Source organism: Mirounga leonina, unplaced genomic scaffold, assembly GCF_011800145.1.
Source record: "Mirounga leonina isolate KUSES-001 unplaced genomic scaffold, KU_Mleo_1.0 Mir_94, whole genome shotgun sequence".
In the NCBI taxonomy this organism is placed as follows: Eukaryota; Metazoa; Chordata; class Mammalia; order Carnivora; family Phocidae; genus Mirounga; species Mirounga leonina.
The window spans coordinates 21,262,213-21,286,717 of record NW_023270855.1 but is presented as its reverse complement, the minus strand read 5'-3'; the positions used below and the strand labels follow the sequence as shown (position 1 = coordinate 21,286,717).

The window sequence follows — 24,505 nt, the reverse complement described above, 5'->3', positions numbered from 1 at the left end:
CAGTGGAAAAGAGACTTTACTTTCTCCCAGATAGACAGGAATTCCTGCGTCCTGCCCTGGGGGCCTCCTTCCTTCCCTTCCTCCCTCCAGTTCAGTCTCTGTCTCTCTCTCTCACTCTCTCTCTCTCTGGCCTTGGACACAGTGAATACTCAATGAAATTTCTACCCACATTCCTCTCAATGTGAAGTGCTGAGGACACAAGCTTAATGCTCTTTTAACGTAGTCTTCAAGTGTTAAGTTCTATAATAAGATTACATTAGAGCCAACGAATCTCATGCACAACCCTGGAAAACCTTTTCACACTATTTCTGTCACACAGTTTAGGTTTTAAAAAGCTTGTGAGTTCCCAGATCTCTCCATCTGAACTCAGGAGCATCTGGGTATCAATGGCCTGGCCTAAATTTTAGCACTCAGATCCAAGCTGCAGTGTAGCCAACAGGCTGATTCAAATTCCTAAAAATGAGCCAGTTCGATCCGCTAGACGGCCCCACCCTTTACCTGGTGATGGCAGGTGGGAGGTGAGAAGGAGAAGATGGTACAGAAATATAATGTTATCTCGAAAACCTCACAGACCCCTTCTTTCTTCTTAGGATCTTAAAAGTTTGTGTTGTATTTTCTATTTGGGGCCAGGGAAAGGTATCAGGATGCCTCTTTCATTTCTATTTCCACTAACTAGATTCTCCCCCATAAAAACAGCCACTTAAAGCCATTTTCATTATCTTTAAAGCTAATTAATAATAAAATGTATTACCATTCTTGAGAACTCACTACATTCCATGCACGGTGCTGATAACAAAAATAGACATCACTGAGCCAACATCACCGAACCTTTCCTGGATATGAAGACTGCTCTAAGCACTTTTTACTTGGAATAACTCAGTTAATCTTCCAATGACTTCCAAGTCCCTATTTTTTAGATAAGGGAAAAAAAGCTTAGAGAAGCTGGTTGCTTCCTCTAGATGACGAAGCCCAAAAGTAACAGGGCTGGACCTGCAAAGCAGACCTCTAACCAAACTTCTTTATACAATCCTCACAGCACATCTACGTGACTGATCTTTTCATTCTCCCCATGTCTCAGATGGAAACAAGTGGCAGAGCATGTCGGGACCTGCCCAAGAACTGACACATCCAAACTCAGACGAAGCCCACTTCTAATCCACGCCTCTGAGCAGGGCACCAGGACCGCAACCCTGAGCTACCCCTTCATCATTTCAGCATTGAGAATGTTTATCTCAATTACAAATCAGTTGTGTTTTCAAACAGTGGTGACAGGAACCAGGCAAGTACACAGAAAGGGCGATGGTTGCCAAGTGCATTCCCAGGAGTGGGACAAGCCAGAGAGAAAGCCAGTGTGGTCCTGGGTTCGAGGGGGCCTGTCTTTCCCCACTCAGTGCAGAGTTCCGGAATCCCAGAGAAAACTGAGAAATCCAGAGGAAGAACATTTTCCTTTTCTATTTTGGATTCCTTCACTCAGGGGTTGATGAGAATCAGCTGGTTGAGCTTCCAGATAAAGAGCCAATGACCAGGGAGCACCTCTCAGCCTTCAGGAATACCCCTACTAACAGGATGCAAATGGGAAGGGCTCCTCTGAAGTCCCTAGGTCTGTCCCCAAGGTATTACTGCTCAACTGCACTCAGCCCTGCTTCTCTACAGGCTTCCTCAACCACATGGCTGGAGGACATTAGCTCAGTGGATAAAGAAAGGGGCTAAAAGAGAAACGGAGAGAAGCTTGTCAGGCTGGCGGGAGACCGGGCCTGTGACAGCGTGTCTTTCCCAAGTGTGACAGGGAGACCACAGATGGGACCTGGCTGGACGCAGGTTCTTATTTGAGCTGCTGCTGCTAACAAAGAAACAGGAGAAGCAGTGAGAAGAGAAGCAAGCATGACTCTCACTGTGCTAAGTGCTTTATGGAGAATTCTCCATTTGTCCTCATTATAAAGCAATGAGGGAGACTCACCACATTTAAAGAGCCTCTCTTTTGTTGTTTACCAGTATATCCCTGGTGCCTAGAAGAGTGCTTGAAACAAGTAAGCATTCAATAATTATTTGGTGAATAAAGGAATAAATTTAAAGCATCCAAATTTTTGGAAAGCTTATGGAGCCCCAGATCTCTCCATCTGGTTTCAGGAACATCTGAGTGCCAAGGGTCAGGCCTTTTCTAATTTTAGCACTTAGACCAAAGCTGCAATGTAGTACTCTGTGAATCTACTCTGTAATTTCGGCCATAAGTGCCACTGGTCAAGGACCCTGCCAATGACAGGATCCCTTCCCCATGCTCTCAGCATTATGGCTTCCTCATTCCTACTCCTTCAACCCCTGGCTGCTCCAGAAACTATGAACAATTAAAAGAAAAAATGCAAACAGCCTAAAGAAATAAAATTTCTGAACTTCATTTATAGTCAAAGAATTGAACAAGAAAAAAATGAGATACACTTTTTTTCTATGATTCACATGATAACAAAAAAATGTTGATACTCATTGTTGGCAAAGTTGCAGTGAAATAAACACTCTCATTCAGTGTTAATAGGAGTGTAAATAGGTGTATTTTTGAAAAACAGTATGACAAGTATGGAAACCCTGTAAGAATTCCATAAACTCTCTTCTAGTAATTTCCACATCTAGAATATATCTAAAGAAATAAAAATAATTGACAAACATTTATGCACAGATATGCCCAGTGCAATAAATATATTACAGAAAAACTGGAAACAGTCTCCACACGCAATATTAAAGAACAGTCAATTAAACTGTGTTACCTGCAAAAGGATGACACAGCATGTAGTCATTTAAGATATCTTTAAGAATACTTCATGACATGGGAAAATACTCACTGTGTAATATTAAATTTTAAAAACAGATAATTCTATACACTGGATGACAGCAATTTTGTTAAATATGTGTACATTCAACGAAAAAAGGATGACAGAAAATTTACATTATTCTCAGGGTCAGGATTCTAGATTATTCTTTCTTTTATACTTGGTCTACTTTTCTATAATTTCAAATTCCCTATAATGAGCTGGCTTAACATGTGTCATCAGAAAACAAAACGAAGTTCGTGGGAATTTCCTACGCTATTTCTATTACTAATAACATAATAAGAACTTAGCCAGTGAAGTTCCCAGTGACAATTCTATATTGGTCTTCATGTATTTTTATCCCACGTAAGGAAATAAAGAGAGGATGTCAACCCCATTCCAGAGCTAGGGAGAACAAGACCTTGGAGCGTAAGTAGCTCCAATCAAATAGACAGTGTATACCTCAAGAAACACAAGCAAAACACAACTATCCTTCCCTGTGCCTCAGCCCGGGGCAAAGCACCTGCCACACGGGAGGTGTTCCTCTGTACAAATCAGTCAGGTAAGGGCAGTGGACACTGAGATTCTCAGGTTACACATAACACTCAACAATTTTGAAAATGCACAGTAGTAGTCAACTGGCAGGAACATTCTACTTTTATATACATCTTCATCAAATGGCCTTGTTTAAAAAAAAAAAAAAAAGATCAGCCTTCAGAGGCAGGCTACAGAGAGGGAGAGACAGGAGAGGGTGGGAGCAGGAGGGAGGAGGAGTGGTAAATCCAGAAGCTGGGAGACAGAGGAGGGAAGGAGGACATGAAGGTGGGAAGGAGAGGGAAAAATGGGCATCTTCTGAAATGAACATTTTTTTAAAGATTTTATTTATTTATTTGACAGAGACAGAGACAGCGAGAGAGGGAACACAAGCAGGGGGAGTGGGAGAGGGAGAAGCAGACTCCCCACGGAGCAGGGAGCCTGATGCAGGGCTCGATCCCAGGACCCTGGGATCATGACCTGAGCCGAAGGCAGACGCCCAACGACTGAGCCACCGAGGCGCCCCTGAAATGAACATTTTTATTTTTATTTATTTTTGAGATGAAGGTATTTAGGGGACATTTCTCATAGTTAATACGCTGAAACACATGTAAATGGTGTCATTTCCCTTAACATTGCTGGAAAACGGAGATAGTGCTGGAAATGAAATCCAAGATAAAGGCCATCTACATTAAAAAAAAAAAAACCAAACACACACATTTTGGCTTTTGTCAGGTCTTTTTTTTAATAGCCAACTTTTTAATAGTCATATTTTAATAATTCCACTTGTTTGGGGTATCCTATCATAAAAGGAAGGAAGAGGTGTAGAAGAGCAGGGGATTCCCAACACAGAGGGTCACAATTATGCAGTGGCCTGGGGTCTGTCATGTCCCTTTCCGGAATGTCGGTTTCATCTTTCGTACATTACAAGGAAGAGACCAGTCAAGTCCCACATTCTTTGGTCCTCTCTGAAGTTCTAAGACTACTTCACTGAAAGGCCGTTTGGGGGATTTTAGAACTAGATGGGGTCACGGCCACAAAGCACAGTGGTGTACAGCTCAATTTTAAACACACAGCGAACCTTACTGGAACTCAAACATTTGTTGCCTACACCATTAATGATGATACTGCTGAGGTATGGTGAACAAAAGAAGAGAACTTAAAATGTTAGACTCTAAAAGCTGCAAGTAATTTTTAATTTTTCTGGGTAAATTGACTGAAACCCAACCAAAGCAAATTCTGGAGATGCAAATGCAAACATAAAACAATGGCTTGCCCTGGGGTAAGAGAAAGGAGTGATGTTTTGGGCTAATAAAACAAGAAGAGGATGAATGGCTCACCCTTGAAAGAACAGAAAATTCCTAGCTCACAGGCTGAAAATCAAGTTGGGGGAGTGGGAAAATACCAAAAACAATTCAGATCAGGAAAAAAAAAAAATGCCTAGCAACTTAAAGTCTAGACATTTTGAAATCAAAATTAATGTGAATTGTACCTCACCTAACCGTGGAAAATGCATACAGTTGACCCCAAGGGGTGATTTTATGTGGCTCAGTTTAATTTTAATATTATCTAGAAGTAGAGGGAGAAACTAGATGATAATCTAAAATCTCAACATCATTTATAAAACAAATTCAAGAGACTGAGCTATCTTGAGATGGCCAACTTAGACATCCTGGCCATCATGACTCAGTGGAAAATATCGGAAGCCCCACCATTGCAGGGATGAACAACACAACAAGAGAGGTCGCCAAAGTATCCTAAAATAAGATTTATATATAACATGTAATGACTTGGAAAAATACTTGTGATAGTGTAAGGGTAAAAAATAGGAAACAAAATAGTGTGTGCAGGACGAGCACATATAAACAAATCTATATATACAAAATCCCGGCAGGATACTGATAAAATGTTGAACTGGTTAGGGGAGGTCACCAGTGAAATTGTTCTTCCTACATTTTCTTCCTCTAAGAAGGACAGTTATTAGCTTCCACAAGGAGGGAATATTCTTACCTCCCCCAATACTACCTTAATGGGATTTAGTACCCAAAGAGAGAAAGCATCCTTGTTATTATTTTACCTACAGTTTTCTAGATGCTTAAAGATTTGGGACCAGCCTAGAAATCTTGAGAATGTTCACTGTATTTCAGAATTTTTGAATAAGCCAGAATCCTTGATGCTTTGAGTTGAAAGGCAGACAAGCCCATCAAAGACTACCTAGATTAGTATAAGGTGAAGGTGACAGACTGGCGTGTGGCTCAGGCACAAACTAGGACTTTACTAATCTGAAGACCATGTTAACCACACCAAGCTGTGGTGTACTTCAGATGACTGAAACAACATATTTTATGCATCCCCCTTTTCCTCTGCCTTTTCTTTTCTTTTCTTTTTTTGAGCCCAATGTGGGGCCTGAATTCACAACCCTGAGATCAAGACCTGAGCTGAGATCAAGAGTCAGACGCTTCACCAACTGAGTCGCCCAGGCGCCCAATCTGCCTTTTCTTTAAACAGTACTATCTCAACCATTGGAGTAGAGAAGGAATTGAGAGGGGCAAAATGCACAGAATTCCTTTGTGCAGCAGTGAATTTTTCTTTGATTACACTTGACAGGCTGTACTGTGACCCAAGTATCACAGTTAGCCCCTTGTCCATGCGGGGCTGCAAGGGGTGGGGGTACATGTGACGACCTTAACAAATAATAGTGATAAACAGGGACTATCCCCAGAAAACCCATTCACAATGCCTACCATAAGCATACTGGTAGTTGTACGAAGCCACTATGTATTGTGGGAGTTTTGACTCTGGTTAAGGTTATAAATGACTTCCATGTTTTTTTAAAGATTTTTTTTTTTTTAATTTTTATTTATTTGAGACAGAGAGAATGAGAGAGAGAGAGCACATGAGAGGGGGGAGGGTCAGAGGGAGAAGCAGACTCCCCGCCGAGCAGGGAGCCCGATGCGGGACTCGATCCAGGGACTCCAGGATCATGACCTGAGCCAAAGGCAGTCGCTTAACCAACTGAGCCACCCAGGCGCCCCAATGACTTCCATGTTGACAAACACAAACAGTCCGTTCTTTGTCATCATCTCTTCTGACCTCTTAGCCACCTCTGATGCAGCTGACAATGCTCTCCTTTATTTTTTTTAAAGTATTTATTTTAGGGAGAGATAGAGAGTGCAAGGAAGAGGGAGAGAGAAAGAAACCCAAGCTGCTTCTGCACTGAGGACGGAGTCAGACGCGGGGCTCGATCTCATGACCCCGAGATCATGATCTGAGCTGAAACCAAGAGTGGGATGCTGAACCAACTGAGCCACTCAGGCACCGCAATGCCCTCTACCTTTAAACAATGTCCTCAATGGGCTCCCAGTATATCCAAATCCCCCAAATTTCCTGCCAGCTTTGCCTCTTACTTCACTATATCCTGAAACCAAATCTCTTAACGGTGTTGGCTTCAGAACCCACATCTTGGAGCCCTACTCTCCCTCTACTTACACCATGGCTCCCTTGGTGAGCTCATCCAGGTTCATGCCTTTACCTGCTTACAGATCCTCAATCTGTAGGCTCAGCTAGGACATTTCTAGATCCATATATCCAAATGCCCACTTGACAGCTCAATCTGGGTTAATAATAAACAGCTCAAAGCCCATGTGTCTACAGCTATACTCCCGGTTTCTCCTGCTTCCCTCATCCACCCTGACAAAGACTCCTGGCTTGACCAAACTTTAGTCAGGCTCCTCCCTATAAAATCCAGTTTTAGCAAGAACTCTGCTAAGTCAGTTTAACTGCAAGCCCCTCCACCACCTTCAGTATCTGATCACTGCTGATACGTGACTGGTTTCCTCATCCTCCATCATCCCCCAGGGAGTGTCTGATCACCCTGATGTGTCTTCAGCAAGAGCCCTGTTAGATCTGTGTAGCTCAGACCCTCTGCTTACCCACCATGTTTCCTCTGGTAATTCTCCATCTACGGACACCCACTCTCCTCCCTGGTTATAAATTCCTACTTGCCTGGGCTGTATTCAGAGTTGAGCCCAATCTCTCTCCCGCATAAAATCTTACAGGAGTGTTCCCAACACCTATTGTGATAGTCCTGAATAAAGTGTATCTTACCATCTTTAACAAGTGAGATTAATTTTTTTTTTCCTTTAAAACCCTCAAACCTGTTCCCCCACAGGGTTCGCTATTTCAGTAAATGGCAGCTCCATCCTCCCAGCAGTTGCTTGGGCGCAAAGCCTCCATCTTCTAACTCTTTCCTTTCCACTCACAAGCAATCCTTCAGATGATACTACCCCATCATTCAGCACAAAAATCTCAGAGTCATCCCTGATGCAACGTTTTCAAATTCCACATCTATTCAACCAGGAAATCCTTTGGCTCTTCCTTCAAATCAAAAGCAACTCTAACTACTTCTCTCCACTTCTATTGCCACCCTGGTCCTAGCCACCATCCTATCTCATTGGGATGATTACAGTGACCTCCTAACAAGTCGCCCTCCCTATCATCTTGCTTTGTTCACCCACAGGCAAATTTCAAAATGGCTTCCAGAGTGATCCATTTAAAGCATGAGTCAGATCCTGACCCACCTCAAAGCCCATCAATGGTTCCCTATTTTACTAAAAGACTGAGTCCAGTGAGTCCTCATGCCCTACTCAGTTTGGCCCTGTTACTTCCTTTTTTTTCCCCCCCAAAATTTAACTTTTTTTTTTTTTTTAACTCTAAACCCAACCTGGGGCTCAAACTCATGACCCCAAGATCAGGAGCCGCTTGCTCTTCTGATTGCACCAGCCAGGCACCCCCCAGCCCTGTTACTTCCTGACCTTGCCTCTGACTACTCTCCCCCTTGATGACTTTACTTCAGCCACACAAGCCAACTTGCTCTCTTTAGAACATGTTAAATCTTTGCTCCAATGCTCCCACACTTCACAGTCAGACTTAACCTGATTATTTACAGTTGGAACCCCTTCCTCGGGCAATCTGATCTCCCTCACCCTTCTATATTTCCTCCCCAGCCCTATCACTGTGTATTTGTATTTTATTTCCCTGCCTGTCCCCAACCCCTAGAACCATGAGCAGAGGGCTTGATAGCGGTGTCATTCACTGATAGAGTCCCCATCGACTTGAGCAATGCTGTCCATTAGAAATATAACGCCTGCCACACATGTCATTGTAACCACACTGAAGCAGTAAAAATTCAGGTTAATAATTTATATTATTTAACCTAACATAACAAAAATATGATCATTTCAATGTATAATCAAGAGAGAATAATAATTCAAGTATTTCAAATATTTTTTCCATACAAAGTCTTTTAAATACTTTGTCGAATTTACACTTACAGCACATATTAAGTTTGGGCTAATCGCACTGCAAAACATGCAGTTAGTGGTTTCCATATTAGACAGTGTAAGTTTACTCTATTTTATTCTACTCTATTGTATGCTTCTTCCATTTCTTAAAAATCCTTGGGCACAATCCACTAAATAGATTTCCTAATCCAAAATGGGTCCCAATGCCCACTCTGAAAATCACTGTTCTACATAAACTTTAAGGTAAGTCATCTGTACTGAACAGATTTTAGGGCACTTCCTCTGACCTGTAGGGACAGTCAGGACCCTCTGAAAGGGAAACAGACTTCCAGAAAAAAGAGGCCTGGAGGGATAGGCCGAGGAATTAAAGTACCATGCCAATCCACAGACTGAAATCATCACCATTCATCCGATGACGCAAGACTGTTTTTTTAATTAAAAGGTAATTTTAAATAAGTCATTGCACTTTCAGATAATTAACAAAACATCTAATTACTTATAATTATATACTACATACATGCTAATATACAAAATTCAAGGGAAAATGTGCATGATTTTCACACTTCAAAAAGAGTACATTTGAACAGAGCATAAAGACTTCAAGCTTTTTCATTCTTCTCCCCTCCCCACCCCCACCATGCAAAGGCTACAGAAGTCCAAGAGTTCAGATCAAGGACAGAGAAGTACAAACTTAAATGATTAATCTTCATATTTCAATTGCGAACTCCCACTCACCAGCAGTCCTTTTCAAAAGGTACTATAAACTTCAGATGGGAACTCAACCCTGGACAGAAGGTCAACTTTTAAAATGGACTCAAAATAAGGATTCTACCACCAATTGAACATTTGCTCCTTTAAGGTTCTGGATGTTACTAGATACAAGTTGGGTAATGCAGTCAAGGTTAACACAGATCTGCAACCTTAAACAGGGTTTTGTTTTTGTACAGTTAAGCTTCAAATTTCTTCCTGAGGTTTGTGAATTGCCAAAGTAAGGCAATACTTCCTACATCTCTGTTAAGCTGTTATGTTGTCACCTAAACTGAGAATCTCTTCCTAAGATGCTCAAGGTGAGCAACTGGGATATTTGTGCCCTTGGCAGATGGAAGAACAAAAACATCATTTTAAAAAGATGAATAAACCATTTGTTACTCGGTTTTGTATTTCTGATTGTTCACAGTGCAAAATATGGCTAGTTGATAATCGCTGCAGAGATTGCCTTTACTACTAAATATGCCTTCATGTACATTTCAACAAGTGGCTTCTGCTTGAAAACGAACTCTATTGAGCATATTTCTCTGGAAATCAATATTTAAAAAATTTTTCTCTTTGAAACTAACATTCAAGAGAAACAGCTCTTGTTTACAGAGTAAGTTGGTTTAGCATTATGGTTAACAATGTTTAAAAACAGCTAACTTAAAATGCAAACATTTAAATTTTGAAGTTTAACTGTTGGGAGGCCAAGTCAGTTCTATGAAAATATAAACAACATGAGGACAGTCATGTTTGCCCCAATTCCATCCCATTAAGAATATTTCAGGTCACCATTTTGTTGGGTTTAGGAGTAAGACCTCAAACAACTCTGAGGTTGTAAGAGAGTTACAAATTTATTTATTTTTTGATAGTTACAGATTTAAGTGCTTGGGATGAACCTTGAAAACATCATGCTAAGTGAAGGAAGTCACTCACCAAAGACTACATATTGTAGGATTCCATTTATGGGAAATGTCCCAAATAGGTCAATCTATGCAGACAGAAAGTAGATTAGTTGTTGTCAGGTGCTGAGTTGAGGAGAGTGACTGCTGATGGTTATGGGGTCTCTTTCTGGGGTGCTGAAAATGTTCTGAAACCAGACTGGGATGATAGTTACAAACTCTGGCAATATACTCAAGGCCATCGAACGGTACACTTTAAGTGGGTGAATTGTATTGTGATATGAATTATATCTCAATAAAGCTATTAACAAAATTAACATGCCTGATAATGTTCATAACAGCATTGGCATGAAAGATACAAGAAAATCAAGTTAAGCTAACATTGCTTCCATACAAGGCTAAAATACAAAAATCCCTGATACCCTGGTCTCCCCACTATAGATCACTTTCTCCCAGCAACCAATATTTGCCCTTCCTAACACTAGTCATCATCATCGTTCATAATCTGGGTCTTCCGCTCTCTAAAATAAACTCTATGAGGACAGAGACCATGTCCTTCTTATGCAGTGCTATGATCTTGGCAACTAGCACACAATCATCAGTAAATATCTACAGTAGGAATTTATATATGTATGCAGTGTGTACTCTTGTATGAATGAATGACAGAATGAAAGAAAGAAAGAAAGAAAGGAAAGAGAAAAAGAAAGAAAGAAAGAAAGAAAGAAAGAAAGAAAGAAAGAAAGAAAGAAAGAAAGAGAGAGAGAAAGAAAGAGAAATCATCGTATTGGGGCAATTCAACCAATCAAGTTGTTGTGTTTGAATTGTCCCCTTAAACCTGTTCTCCAATTCTCCCATGCTCCTGGCCACCCTGGCAGACACATTTCCCAGCAGCCACTGCAGCTTCTTGCAACCAGGAGACCATAATCTTACCAATTAACAGTCAACGGATGAGATATGTGCAATTTTTAACTCATTTGAATCAAAGAAAACTGCTTGCCGTGGACTTCTCCACTATGCTTCAATGATGTGAATAATGACAAAGTCCTAAGGTAGGAGAGCAAAAGAGAGAAAGAACCTGCCCAGGTAAGCTACACTGGTCAGACTGTTACATAAGAGAGAAGTAAGCTTCCCTTTTATGTAAGCCATTGTATGTTGAGGTCTCTATGCTAATACCAGCCTAGTCTTTACCCTGATTGTTAAGCCCGGGCATGGGTGTACGGGGAGAAGGAGGGAGTGAAAAGGACTCCAGTGCTTAACTGAACAGACTAGTGAATCAGCTAGGGTGGTTATCTGGTGGCTCAGTGAAGACACTGTTATGTCTACACAACAACTTGATAAATTAAGTCACATGATTCAAATGTGGAATGCTATAAAGAGGTCATTTTGAAATGGACTTAACTTTGAATGTTATTGGCATTAAATATTTAAATCAAATAAATACACACTTTCAGAAGAGCCAATGGATATATTTTAAATAGCCAAATAGCCATTTTACCTTTATTTGTAACCAAGATATAATCTGCAATATGCGAGACACAATGAATAGTCTATAAGGATGCTTTATACTCCTTGATCCAACAAAAAAGGGCTCAAATTGGGGGTAGGAGAATACTACGATTATACTTTTAGATTGTTTCTTAACTTTCTCACAAATAAGTTGACCATACAAAAGAAATTTTAAAAAAAATTAACGAGCACATAAGATGTGAAACTTGAAGATGCCTAAAACGTTTAAAAATAACCATTTAATCATAATCTATATGGGCTTGAAGATTACCATCTACTCCCAATACCACTCAGAACTGATACAAGAATATGAATTTTACAAATTGAATTTGAATCTCAAGCAAAAATGCATGTAGGTACAATGCCAATGTTGAGGGAAAGCAGAGAGAAAATGATGTATAAACCTGTATTAAATCACCAAACTAAGGCGGCCATGATAAAATGACATTAGTATAACTGTGACCTGAACAAGATGTCTTTTTAGATCCAGTCTTGACATTCTACGTGACCATCAGTAAGTTACTGATCGTCTATGGAACCACCTTCCCAGTCTGTAAAGTGGGGATTATAATCATGGCTGCCTATTACTCCAGAATGCTAGCACCAAACCCATTTTGTAAAGTGTTCAGATCTACTTGGAAAAAAAATTGTTTTATTGCTATCAAGTAAGAGGGCTGTTATTTATGACTCTTCAGACCTTTGAATCTAAATTTGAAAAATGGCTTCATCTGTTTTTCTGAATTTGCCTGGCCGCTTTTATGCACATAAGTAGTTTTTCCCGAAGTGCCAATGTAGACATATTTACTTGCATCTATGCTTTTAATGATTCCCAGATTTCAAATGTGGCATGCCATTTACTGAGAAGCACCCGGGACCTGAAATCTACCTCTTCTTGATGGTGCGGAGATGGTGCTGGCTTCTCTGTCATCACTGGATAGCATGATCGTCTCAGGTTTTTGTTCGCTTTTGAGAGACAGCGTGCCCACGCATGCACACGTACAAGGGGGATGGAGGGGCAGAGAGAGAGAGAGAATCCTAAGCAGACTGTGTGCGCTCGATCCCACAACCCTGAGATCATGACATGAGCTGAAATCAAGAGTGGGACGCTTAACTGAAGGAGCCACCCAGGCGCCCTGCGGTCTTCTCTGTTTAAGGCTTATTTCCAGGGAAGAAACAGTTGCCATTCCAGACATTTTACAGACTTTTTTTTTTTTTACATTTTTAACAAACCTTTTTTTCCTTTATATATAAGAGATCAAAATAAATAAGGATTAGTTTTTGAAGGCTCTTTGAGCTTGTTAAAAGGTAAAAAAAAAAAAAAATGTGATTTATCATTTAAATCTCTATACCTTCACTAATTTCTAAAAAAATAAAATAAAATTTGAAATGAGGGTTAAGCAAGATGGAATTGATATTGTAGAAGAATAAGAATAACCCAATGTTAATTGGGGGTAGAAAAAATGAAGTTTATTAAAAAGATCTCAATCACAATAAGTTGGAGTAGGAAAAAACCATACAGAGATTGAACACAAACTTCCTCCGAGATTCCTAGCAGTCAAGTTTAAAAGAAAAATTATATGAATTTGTTACTCAGCTTCCTTTGTGTCATGACAGGAGCCATCAGAAGGACAAAATTTTTCACTGTTCCTGAAATTTGACAAGGAGTTGCTCATTTGCAGTATATCGTACCATATAATACACCGTGTCCTTGACATTAATTATAAAGAGAGAATTTTTTCTCTTCCCATGGGCTACCTCTCTTTAGTCAACACTAATGAAAATTTCCTGGAACTTCTTTCTTTTTTTTCCCCCAAACTTGCCCCTGTCTCACAATATTTTAAACTTTGAACAGTATCACAGAATTGGAAACAAATCACATCGCATCCATTCAAGCGTGCCCATTTTCAAGTCATGGGTGTTAGCGTAGGCATTATAAAGACATCAAGTCAGAAGAAAAATAATTCATGCTTACAGGTGACTCCAAAGAAAACAATGAAAACTGCCCAGGATGCCCTTATTTGAAGCTGTCGGGGTAACACAACTCTCAAGGTGAATATTTCATCTTTTCAGCCATGCTTTCATCAGCTTTGCTTAATCACAGTGTTGAGCTCTGCTAGAAGTCTTTGCTAGCTAATGGCACGAGATGAGTTAAACACCTGGCACAGCTTTGCATGAGGAACGTCTTGGACTGAGATCTCGCAGGGCTCACGGAGACCAGGAGACACAACGTACAGCCGAGCTGAGTCGCTGTGGCACAGAGGGAATGACCCACAAAACAGAAAATATTTCCTGCATGGCCCTTTACGCAAAAAGTCTGCAGATCCCCGAAGTTAACTAAGCTTCCTTTTTAAGACTGGACAACTTGAGTCTCAGCAAAGGGAAGTGCTTTGACTTGATAACCCGAAATACTAGCTGGGATCCACCCTTTCCATGCCGCAGTGTACAAAGGAGACTGTCCTCCGTGGGGGCCAATCAGGTGCTTCCCACAAAGGTCTCATTTAAACACCAATGATGGTGAAATGCAGCAAGTTGCATTTTTTGCCTCCAATCAAATGTGCCAGAATGCAACTCTAAAAACAAATCCATACCTTTAAAAGGCGTCCTAGAGTCCCAGAATGCTTGGTAAGATTAAAAACAAAAGTGATCTAAGAATCTTCACATTATAAAGTTTCAAAAAAACCCCAAAACATGTTCAACTAAAGAGTAGGAAGTCTCTGTCTTACAAATTCATAAACTCAATTTAGTAACATCTGAGTGGAGACATGGCACAACCAGGTCAGCAAGGAACCTGTTTTAAAACAGACACAAATCCACTAAAGCAAATGGAGCTGTTACTGGCCAAAATTCAAAAATAAAATGAAGATGCTACTTGAGAAACCTCAGCCATGAAAATGACCTGCAAGATTAACTTGTGTCAGATGACCACAGCCACACCAGAAATTTGGAAATCAAGAAAATACGGAGCACCTATAACCATTTTAAACAGAGTGCTTTTTTTGTCCCCCCTCCCAAAAGTGAGTTTGAGAAAATTCAATTTAGCTTTAATTCATCAAGCTACATTAGTCTCTCTGAAAACTTCTGATTTTAAAACCAAATACTCATTTGATTTTCAAGCAAGGTCAAGACAACAAGGCAGCCTAGCGCTGACATCACAGGGATATGCCCCACGCCGCTCAGCAGTTACATCAATGTGCTGGGTTGCTATGGTGCTTGACTATTAATTTCTGAAAGAAGGTGATTATAAAGCCGCCAGATGAACATCAATCGGATGACACCACTTCGGCACCAAACACTGACATGTGCTACTCATGTTTGCAGCAAGTTCATTTTTATGAATCACCACTTTTGTGATGTGAATATTCCTTTCTAACTTTAAGCCCACCAAGTCAACAGCCAAAAAAAAAAAAAGTTCAGCTTCAACAAAGAAGATAAAGTTTGATAACATTTTGGGGGGAAAGAGACTCTGCGGACCATTTCTTAAGGGCAATCTTTTCTTGAAAGATCTCCCAAAAGACGCTACTACATACAGACTTACACACAAATGCACACACACATATTTGGTAGCTACACAGACCGGAAAAGAGTTCAATTAAGATATACCTAGAAGGAGGGAGATATGGGCCAAGACATAATTCCACTAATCATATTTGCATTTACCTTTTTGGCTTCTGGAAAGCAATCTTCAGGTATAGTCACCTCAAAAGGTCACTTCTTACCCTGAAAACAAAAGAGAACGTCAAAATCCGAATGTCAAGAGACAGTAGCAACCACCCATCTGCCTGGGATAGATTCAAGAACAACAAAAGAACTCAGTTACATTGCATGGCAAATGACTTTCAGAGTTAATAATAAAAACAAGTCCCAAGACCACTGATCTGGCGCACAGGCCTGTGAGCTCCTCAAGACAACAAAAACAATGTGGGTGGAAAAAGTAAAGGTGAAACATTTCAAATTTTGCATATGAACTTTTTCTCATCTTGTCATCTATCAATTTATTTTCTGGTGCAATAATACGTGACTCATAGGCCTTTGTTTTTGGAAACCAGACTGCTCCTTGAACGTGTCTGTTTGGTTAACATCCACAACATCTCTGATTTCATTAAAGCACAGGCTTGTCCCCGCACCCCCCCCCCCCCCAGCCTTAGTAAGAGAGTGAGTTCTTATAGACAAGATGCTTTATGCCACCCTGGAACCTTTCAAAATGAATACAAGCACCAAGATCTTCAAGTCTGGGGAGGGGTAGGGGGTTAATCAGTTGGTGAAAGCTGTTCACACTATGTTTTCCACTTAGCATTTATCTACCAAATCTACCAAGTTAAATAAAAATGGTTTGTGTCAGATGAAATAAACAATTGAAACCGACCTCCCTAAAACACAAAGAAAGCCTGGAACATGTTTTATCCCACATCTACTCCTGCATCTGCATACTCTCTTATGCAAAACAGTGTGTAATCCTCTAAGAAACATTACAAGCTGCCTCTTTCTGCCCATGTAACTGGGATCAACATATGGCACAAGTGAAAAGAAAAACATTTGTTTATTAATTTAGATCAAGTTACCGACAGGGTACGGATTCATTCCACATCAGCTGACCAAATGCTCATGTAATTTTTTTGTAAGATGCTAAGATCGTATCGTCATTTTACTAAAATGTTAATATCCTTTTGCTCACTCTTCAGAACAATATGTAATGAAGTGGTTTTAATTTTATACAGAATATATCCCTGCTTATCCCTCTGCTGTCAGCCCTGAATGTGGAAAGGCAAACATTATTGAGAAGAGTTAAATCTTATTTCACAAGGGCTAAAATTTGAAAGTGGCACTTTGGTGAGTACTATCTTTGAGGAATTGATCTGAGGCCAATTTATGACATTTCCACAAGCAAGTATATGCAGATTCTTGCCATAAAGATTGGAAAAAAAATGCAGGCTCTGAGTGAAATCATAATTTTCATGTTTACTGTAAGAGGAAATTGGAGGTTTTCACCATAAATGTTCACCATTTGGGTGGGGGAAAACCCTCGCTCTGGGACTTAAAATTACTATTTTGCAACCTGCCCCAAACCTTTTTGTTTTTACACAAAACAATTCAAATTGAAAATGAAAATTTTGAGACACATTGCTGATGTATGTCCCCAGGATTGGTTTCTCTACCGGTGAGAATTCTGTCATAGGGCAAATGGTGCTACGAAAACAGGGAGCAATGATGTTGGGGTCCTCAGGGTAATGGGGAGATCTGCAAAGCAGCCCAAGAGCTCATTAGATACAAGGCACAGCAATAATCGTATACATGAGAAATTTCCATCTCACCACACATGCAATCTTAAATGGAAAGGAAGTGAACTCTGGCAGATCCTACTGAAGTCAAGGCAAGAACGGCCATTCTCCCTCCTTTTTCACTTGAGATATTCTCCAATGTGTGTGCTCTAAACTAATGTTCATGTTCACCTATTGAGTTGCATTTATTTTTGCATGTTTGGCAGTCAGATCTATAGTATTAGACTTTGCATTGCAGATGAGATTGCTATCCTATAGGCCTGGCAAACAACTGGACCTTATTAAAATTTAATTTAAAAAAAAAAACCTGCTGAAAATGCCTACTTTGAATAAAGTTATCTCTAGCCATGTATTCAAACCCGTAGAAGGATTTCAGGGAAGAATGGGGCCTATTTCTCTATGCACCTGTCTACACAGTACAGTGTGTAAGTGAACAGAACAAAAATACATGCTGATTTACCCTCACATTTTTACAAGTATAATTTTCCCCTAGGGAAACAAAATTATACAACTGACCTTCCAACTTATAATTACTAAAGCGATACAAAATCGGCTATATTTAATTTTTACTTATACAAAACACACACACACACACACACACACACACACAAAACCTGGCAGTGGGATACAAATCATGTTTTTCTCCATTGTGAAGTTCCATAAATTTTAATGCATATGCACATTTGACCACTCATTAATTTATTTCTGTTGATTTTAGTTTTTAGTATAATTAGCCAAGTAATCTAAAAGATATTTTTCTAGCTTTGCAGAAAAAAGATTAATAGTTCAACAGCTGTTTGCCATCATGCTAAATTAAATGAAATGTGTCAATATAACAGACAAGAAAATTAGGGAGTAGTACTGGGGCCTGAGTCTGCATCATGACGAGCCTGGAGGAATCAGAAATCAACAACCAGCAGAACAACCTGCATTTCATTTTTTTTCCAAAATGTAAAACTTCTGTTTCCAAAGCAGTTCGCTATTTTTTTTTAAACAATCACTTTTACTCATCAAATATATCAACTAGTTACCTGAATGCTTACTCACCGCACACGCATCAAAACTAAAATTAAATGGTTATGTAAAGCTTTTACGTTTTTTTTTTATATAAAAAGAAAAATATTCCCCTCCAGCCCACTCGTCTTCTTTTAAAATGCTGTTACCATCTGAATTGCATTGTCTTCCTCTCCCTTTCTGAAGTTTCCTATTGGTTTTAGGTTTTAAAAGTGAGCCAGGAATACGGTAAATAGAAATGACTTATTTTCCTTTGTGTCATTCTCTGTACAGTTAAGATCCCGTGAACACGAGTACTGTTCCTGGTGTGGCCCCCTCACTACTGTTTGCGAGAGTGTCGTCCACCTGAATCTATGCGTTGACCATAAAGACCTTGAGCAAGACACCGATCTTCAGCAGCAACTCTCCTCTTCCTCTACCTTCCCAACCCCCACCCCTTAAGAATTTCCCACTGTCTGTGGACCTCTTAGGTTACCATAGTGCTACAACGTCACACTTTGTAGGGGTGTATTTTGCCCCTCGTTTCATCTATTCGAGAAATACATGATGCCAACTGGTATGGCATAGTCAGAACCAAGTTGCAGGTAACTTGACCTCATTTCACAAGACTGAAAATGAACAAGTCTTGAACAATATACACTCTACTTTTCCCACTAAGAGTATGTCCCCCCTTTCTTCCATGGCAGCTGAAGGAAATGATCTACATCAGGATTTCTGCACTATGTTTCATTTTACACGATCATACAAAAGGGACTGGGAAAGACAACCAACGTTATTCATCTTAACCTTCAGTCCACCAAATGAGGGCTGAGAAGGTACTAGGTCCCAGGTGTCACTGGGGATGCAAGGATGTCACGGTCAGCTCCTGGCCCACGAGGAAGGTGGCGATTTAGTAATTTGTCTCTGGTTAGAGAAGACCTTCTCTGAAAGCCCAGGAAAAAAGTTCAAGCTTCTCATACCCCAAATATTCCAAGCAAAGGACATGTACTTCATCTAAGAAAACAGAAGGTCTAAATGGGCCAATTTCCAAGAGACGCCTGCCTCTTTAACTAGAGACTCCTAACTCATGTGGATTTTCATGTATCGTTTCTCAAAGATTTCTTAGGAAAACAGGAGCATATCAACACAAATTTGCCTAGCTGAGAAATGATAGTACGAGGGTCACTTCATTTTCTGCACTCGAGACAAGAAAATCCACTCAGAAATCAACCACAAGAGAGTTTTTTCTCTGCTCTAATAACTTCAATATTGAGTCAGGCTTACAGAAAGAAAAAGCAAAGAGGGCAGGAAGGAAGAGAGAAAAAGAAGTAAGAGGGAAAGAAACCGGGAGCGCAGAAGAGGGGGAAGAGGAAAAGAAGGAAGGAAAATGGAAAGGAAAAGGAGCAGCTGCAGAGTTCAGGCCTTTGGGACACCGGCCAGGCTCGCAGGCTTACAATCACTATGTTTCTGTTACTTCTGTTACTTCTGTCTACCAAAGAAATCCACCATCATTTCCTAACGTCCCCTCCTGTGGCTGTGAGGAACATTTTACTTCCTTTCTCCTCACCCTCTGGGACTCTTCACCAAATCGTGGAACCTAACTCTGAGGTCCATTCTCCTAAGAAAAACCGAAAATACTAGAAGGTAAGCCACATGGCGCAGGCAACGCCAGGCAAGGCGCACCCTGGGAAACTGCTCCAGGCTGTCAGCCCTCCCCCCCGCCCCCCCAGCTGCTCCACACTGGTCCATCTCTTTTGGAGGAACTCCTCTAGCTTACCTTACAGAAAAGTAAAACCCTGGTCATGGTCATGTGAAAATATTTTATAGGTATCCCTTAACAGCCTTTAAATGTTGAAACCTAAAAACAATATTTGCTGTTTTCTCTTTGAAGCTCTAACAAAGCCTTTGTTTTAGATTTACCTTGAGTGTGCAATAAGAGTTAATAATCAAATCCATCCCAACCCCCACAAATGTTAAACAAAAAGATAAAAGAAATGCAAATAGCTATTGTCATGGAAAGTTAAAGTACCTGTCTGTATTTTTAAGTGAAAACTATTATCTCTATCAATCAAAATTTAAGAATACAATAGCGCTAATCACAGAAGGTGCTCTGACAGAGTTACTTTTCCTCATAAAAAAAAAAAAGTATTTTTCCCCTTAAAAACCGAGTATAAAAGTCATATACTTACAATTAGATAGGGTATTTGTAATTTTATTATTAAAAACCTACAGCAGCCTCACTGTTAATAAATGCTTCTAAGTCTCTAGACTGATTTGTACCCAAGAAGACCCAACTCCCTACATATTTTAATAAGGTTGATGAAATTTTATTTAAATTCTCACAGTTTCCAACCTGCGGGGGAACAGCACACTCTTCTGTTGAAAAGAGTTACTCAAGCAGAGGCAACAGTTAACTGGTAATGCAAACTCCTTCTTTTAGACTCTGGACACAATTCCTAGTCCCTGAAATATCTTTACATAGGACATATCTTCCTTGGGTGGCTTGTCCCTTCTTCGTTGTGGCAATTCAGTTTTGAAATTATAACATTCTAAAAGCCGAATTCTACCATCATAGCGCAGAATGATCCAAGTGCACAGTACATCAATTTCTCTGAGTCTTTTTTTTTAATCCACTTTTTGAAAAGACTGGATTAGACCCTGAATATGGTGCTTTCTAAAGACAGTACGAGAACAAAAAAATAGCAAGACCCCAGATAGTAAAACAAACAGCTCAAGATTAAAATTCCTAGAGCAAACAGTTAAGCCAGGATGCCATTATGCAAGCTGAGCCTGGATGGATGTCTCCTCCACCGTGGGGCCAAGAGGCTGTCACCCCCCCCCCCCCCCCCCCCAAGCAAGATCAGATTTCCTTCCCTCCCGACCGCCTCTCTGAGCATCATGGCCAACCTCTCTAGTGTGCTATTAATATCAATGAAGAGACGATTCGATTTCCACTAAAGAAAACCCTTCCTATTCCGGCACAGACCTTCAGGGAGGACCCTGGCCCGGGTATAGACAATACAGCAGCAGAGTTTCACTGCTTTCTTGCAGTTCCGTCTTACACACTGTTTGAAGGCTTTTAGCAAACAATGGCAGCATTATCTCCAGGAGAGTTACAAAACAGGATTTGTTAGGACAAAGAATAATAAAGCTGTTCCTCTCTCTCTCTCGGTCTCTCTTTCTCCCCCGACAGCCCCCCCACCCCCGCCCGCCCGCCCGAGTTCCAAGAGGCTCCCTCTGCCAGCCCAAAATTCAGCCCCGGTTCCTCAGAGGCACCTGTACTCGCTATTTCAAGGCAGCCAGCAACTGACAACGGCCCAGGAACCAGGACCCGGGGCGCTGGCAGGAGGCGCCCAGAAGAGCAGGAAAGTAGCCTCTCAACACTTGTAAAATGAAACAAAGTATCAGCCTTGGCTTCCCGCACACTTACCCGCTCATGGTGAGGAAGGAAAGCTTTGGGGCCGGAGAGGCAATTTTCACACGACGGAAGAAAGTTGAGAGTTTGCGAGGGAGAAACTACAGGCGCTTGGAAGCCTGCGGGCTCTCAGGGCTCCAAGCTGCCGGCCGTGTGAGGAAGGACTGAAGGTATGTGGGCTAAACACAACAAAAGCCACTGCCTTACTCTAGATTAAATATGCAGGAAGAGGCCCCTTTGCATAAACACAAACACTCAGCAAATGAATAACTGGCTCAATCAGACGCCTGCTGTGCCTTCTACCTGTCCTCTCTCTGACGAGAGACACCACCGGTTCCAGGGCACAAGGACTAAACAGGAGACAGTTAAATGTGATGTTGCTATAATAACAATTAAAATGAATTGCATTCATTAGTAATTAAGAACTCACTCCTGGAGTGGGGGGGGGCGGTGGGTAACGGGGGAAAGGATATAGTGCTATTGTTTTATCTCCAGCTACTCCGAAAAGAAGTTGGCATAAGACACATCACTGGAGTTTTACCTTAGCTTGCCTTGAAATCTCTAACATTCAATGAGAGTTATCAACAATCACTTTTTTCACCAACAATATACCTTTTGTTTTTGTGCTTTGCCACACTATAAACCGGTCCTTGTGACCTGTACCTTTGAAAGGTCTATTTTATATATGTACAAAAATTTACACATATAAAATATAGACACACTTCCGTACACATACGTGTACATGCATATACATGTGCATATATAGGCCACGCATGTAACGCTGACACGTATTTAATTAAAGGAGATAAACAAACAAAAAAACCCATGCCACTTTATGCTCTTTAGTTCACTAATGATTTAAGGAACATAATTTGAGTCTTCCAAAAATACATCCCAAATGCCTGCCTTTCAAATGTCATCAATCCATGACCACTCATTTAAAAACATTACCCATATATTAGAAAGGACGCTTTTAACTGAGTGGCCTCAACCACTTATAATTTCAATTAAATAACATAATTACAGTCAACAATTTCCTCCCTTTCGGCAGAAAATATGCCATACCTCAACATAATTTGTCCTTAGAACCGAGGAATTTAAGCAAAAGGAAAAACACGCAGGCGCTAAGAATTCACTACTGCCTTTCCTCAGCCTAGGGAGTCAACACACTCACCTCTACCCTCTTACTGTATGTTCCAGCTACATGTTGGTCTTAGTAACTTAATTATTTTTTAATAACTTTTGCAGTATTAAATGATTTCGATTGAAACATAAATAAGATTATGTTCATCTACTTCCTTCTAATGCCACGTAGTACTATGGGGGCAAATCCAGCACTGCTATTCTATAGGATGTGTCTACATTATTACTTGGACCAAAAAGGGTAGGTCACAGATCCTTCACAGCCTCAGAGAATGTAATGCAATTATGCTAGCCAAGGGAAATAAGGCAGCTTTCTATTTCAAAAGCAAGTTCTATTTTATTAACACAACACTGCTCTCTGGCTGTATCATTCTACTGCAAAAGCAAATGAATAATCCTGAAATTTAAAAAAAAAAAAATTACTAACAAGCAGAAAAAAACCATCTCAAACATACATTATGGCATAACTTGGAGAAAAGAGAAACAAAATAGTTTTAAAGATTCCCAAAACCCCCTCCAAAGAATAAAACACAGGTTCTCCCTAAGAGGGGTTCCCAGAGAAACTAAAGATGCCTATTCTATTCACTATTTCCTCTTGAAATGACCTTCCAAATAAGGTGTTAGATAACCTCCTTCCACAGGCGATAGTGATCTAACCTTGATGCAAATAAACCATAGAACAAAATTTAATCAGTATATCACTGTGAAAAAGCCTTTGTCCATCCCAATGGAGCTTCTAATGACTGTTTTGGCAGTTCTGGCGGGTAGTTATGCTTCCTAGCTCATCTATATCTCATACTGGTTGAGCAAGCTAATGGAAGTGCTGTTAGTGGAATCCAATATTAATGCTCTGTATCGTGCAAACCTGGATGCAACTGAATATATTATACAATTAGAGGTAGTATCTAATTCCATAGGTATTAGATACTATACTCGAAATTAATATTTTAATGAGGAAAGTGAAATAAAGACGACAAGCCAGGTAAGGGATCCATGCATTGTGGCCCAGCTAAGCTTCTTGTGGCAAGAGGGCTGGATCCTGGAGCGAACGGCACAGACACAGGGATTGTGACAAAAATCCGTATGCAAGCTTTAGATGCTGAGTGACACATACTGATGCACAGAGTCAAAGATGTCATCCTCACGCAAGCGCCACTGGCTGTAAGCTTGAGAGAGAATGAAGGAGGGAAAAAATGGGGGCGGGGGGAGTTGCAGCGAGACCTCCAGAAAATAAACAGGGCGTACAGTTTCAAAGGCTGCAGACACAGACATTTCATTGTTCAAGCCAATTATCAGTGGAAAATAATAACAACAGATGGATTCAGAGTCACTGACTTTTCATATGCACTTCATCTCAGCGGAACAGATGATGAAACGCGAGAGCTATCTCAAAAAGGCAAAACATCTTTCAGTAAAAGAACTCTACAGTCCAGATGGGGACCTTCTAAGGCTGCTGATTATCTTCTTATAATGTTGTAAGATAGACTTACTAAAACATTTCAAGAACTGATCAGATATGATGCGTACAATGGCTTCATTATTGGAAAGAGTTGCTTCAGACTTGTGACTAAAGCGGGCAGAGATTTCAATAAGGTTAGGACTGTAAGTTTCCTGTTTTCTCATCAGGGACTGCAGGTTCCAACTAAAACTGGAAATCTGTGCACAACAGAGAATAAACCAGCACCCAAGGATCTTATGTTTGTGGTCTTCTCTCGTTTGAACGAAGAAAGAAAGAGATGAACTGGGACTGCGAAAAGGGCATTAAATTATTCTGAACCATTCTATCACAACGGGGGAGGAAAAAAAAACTCCAAAGCAATTCCTTATTAAAAGCATTCAGTGATAAAATACCATCTCTTACATGCAGTTAGAACATCTTAACTAT

General features: G+C 40.4%; 1 protein-coding gene across 3 annotated transcripts in view; it reads right to left on the bottom strand.

Moving 5' to 3' along the window:
* The window catches only part of FOXP1 (forkhead box P1), a 580,801-nt gene that overhangs the window by 305,797 nt on the left and 250,499 nt on the right, over positions 1–24,505 (bottom strand). Inside the window, exons 1-2 of one of the 3 annotated variants that reach the window (XM_034998711.1) lie at positions 21,493–21,864; positions 15,451–15,510 (exon numbers count right to left, since the gene is read on the bottom strand). The gene's annotated coding sequence lies outside the window, so the exon portion shown is untranslated. Of the gene's footprint in view, positions 1–15,450; positions 15,800–21,492; positions 21,865–24,505 lie in introns of those variants that run through there. The other 2 variants (XM_034998709.1, XM_034998710.1) reach the window with 2 other exon arrangements.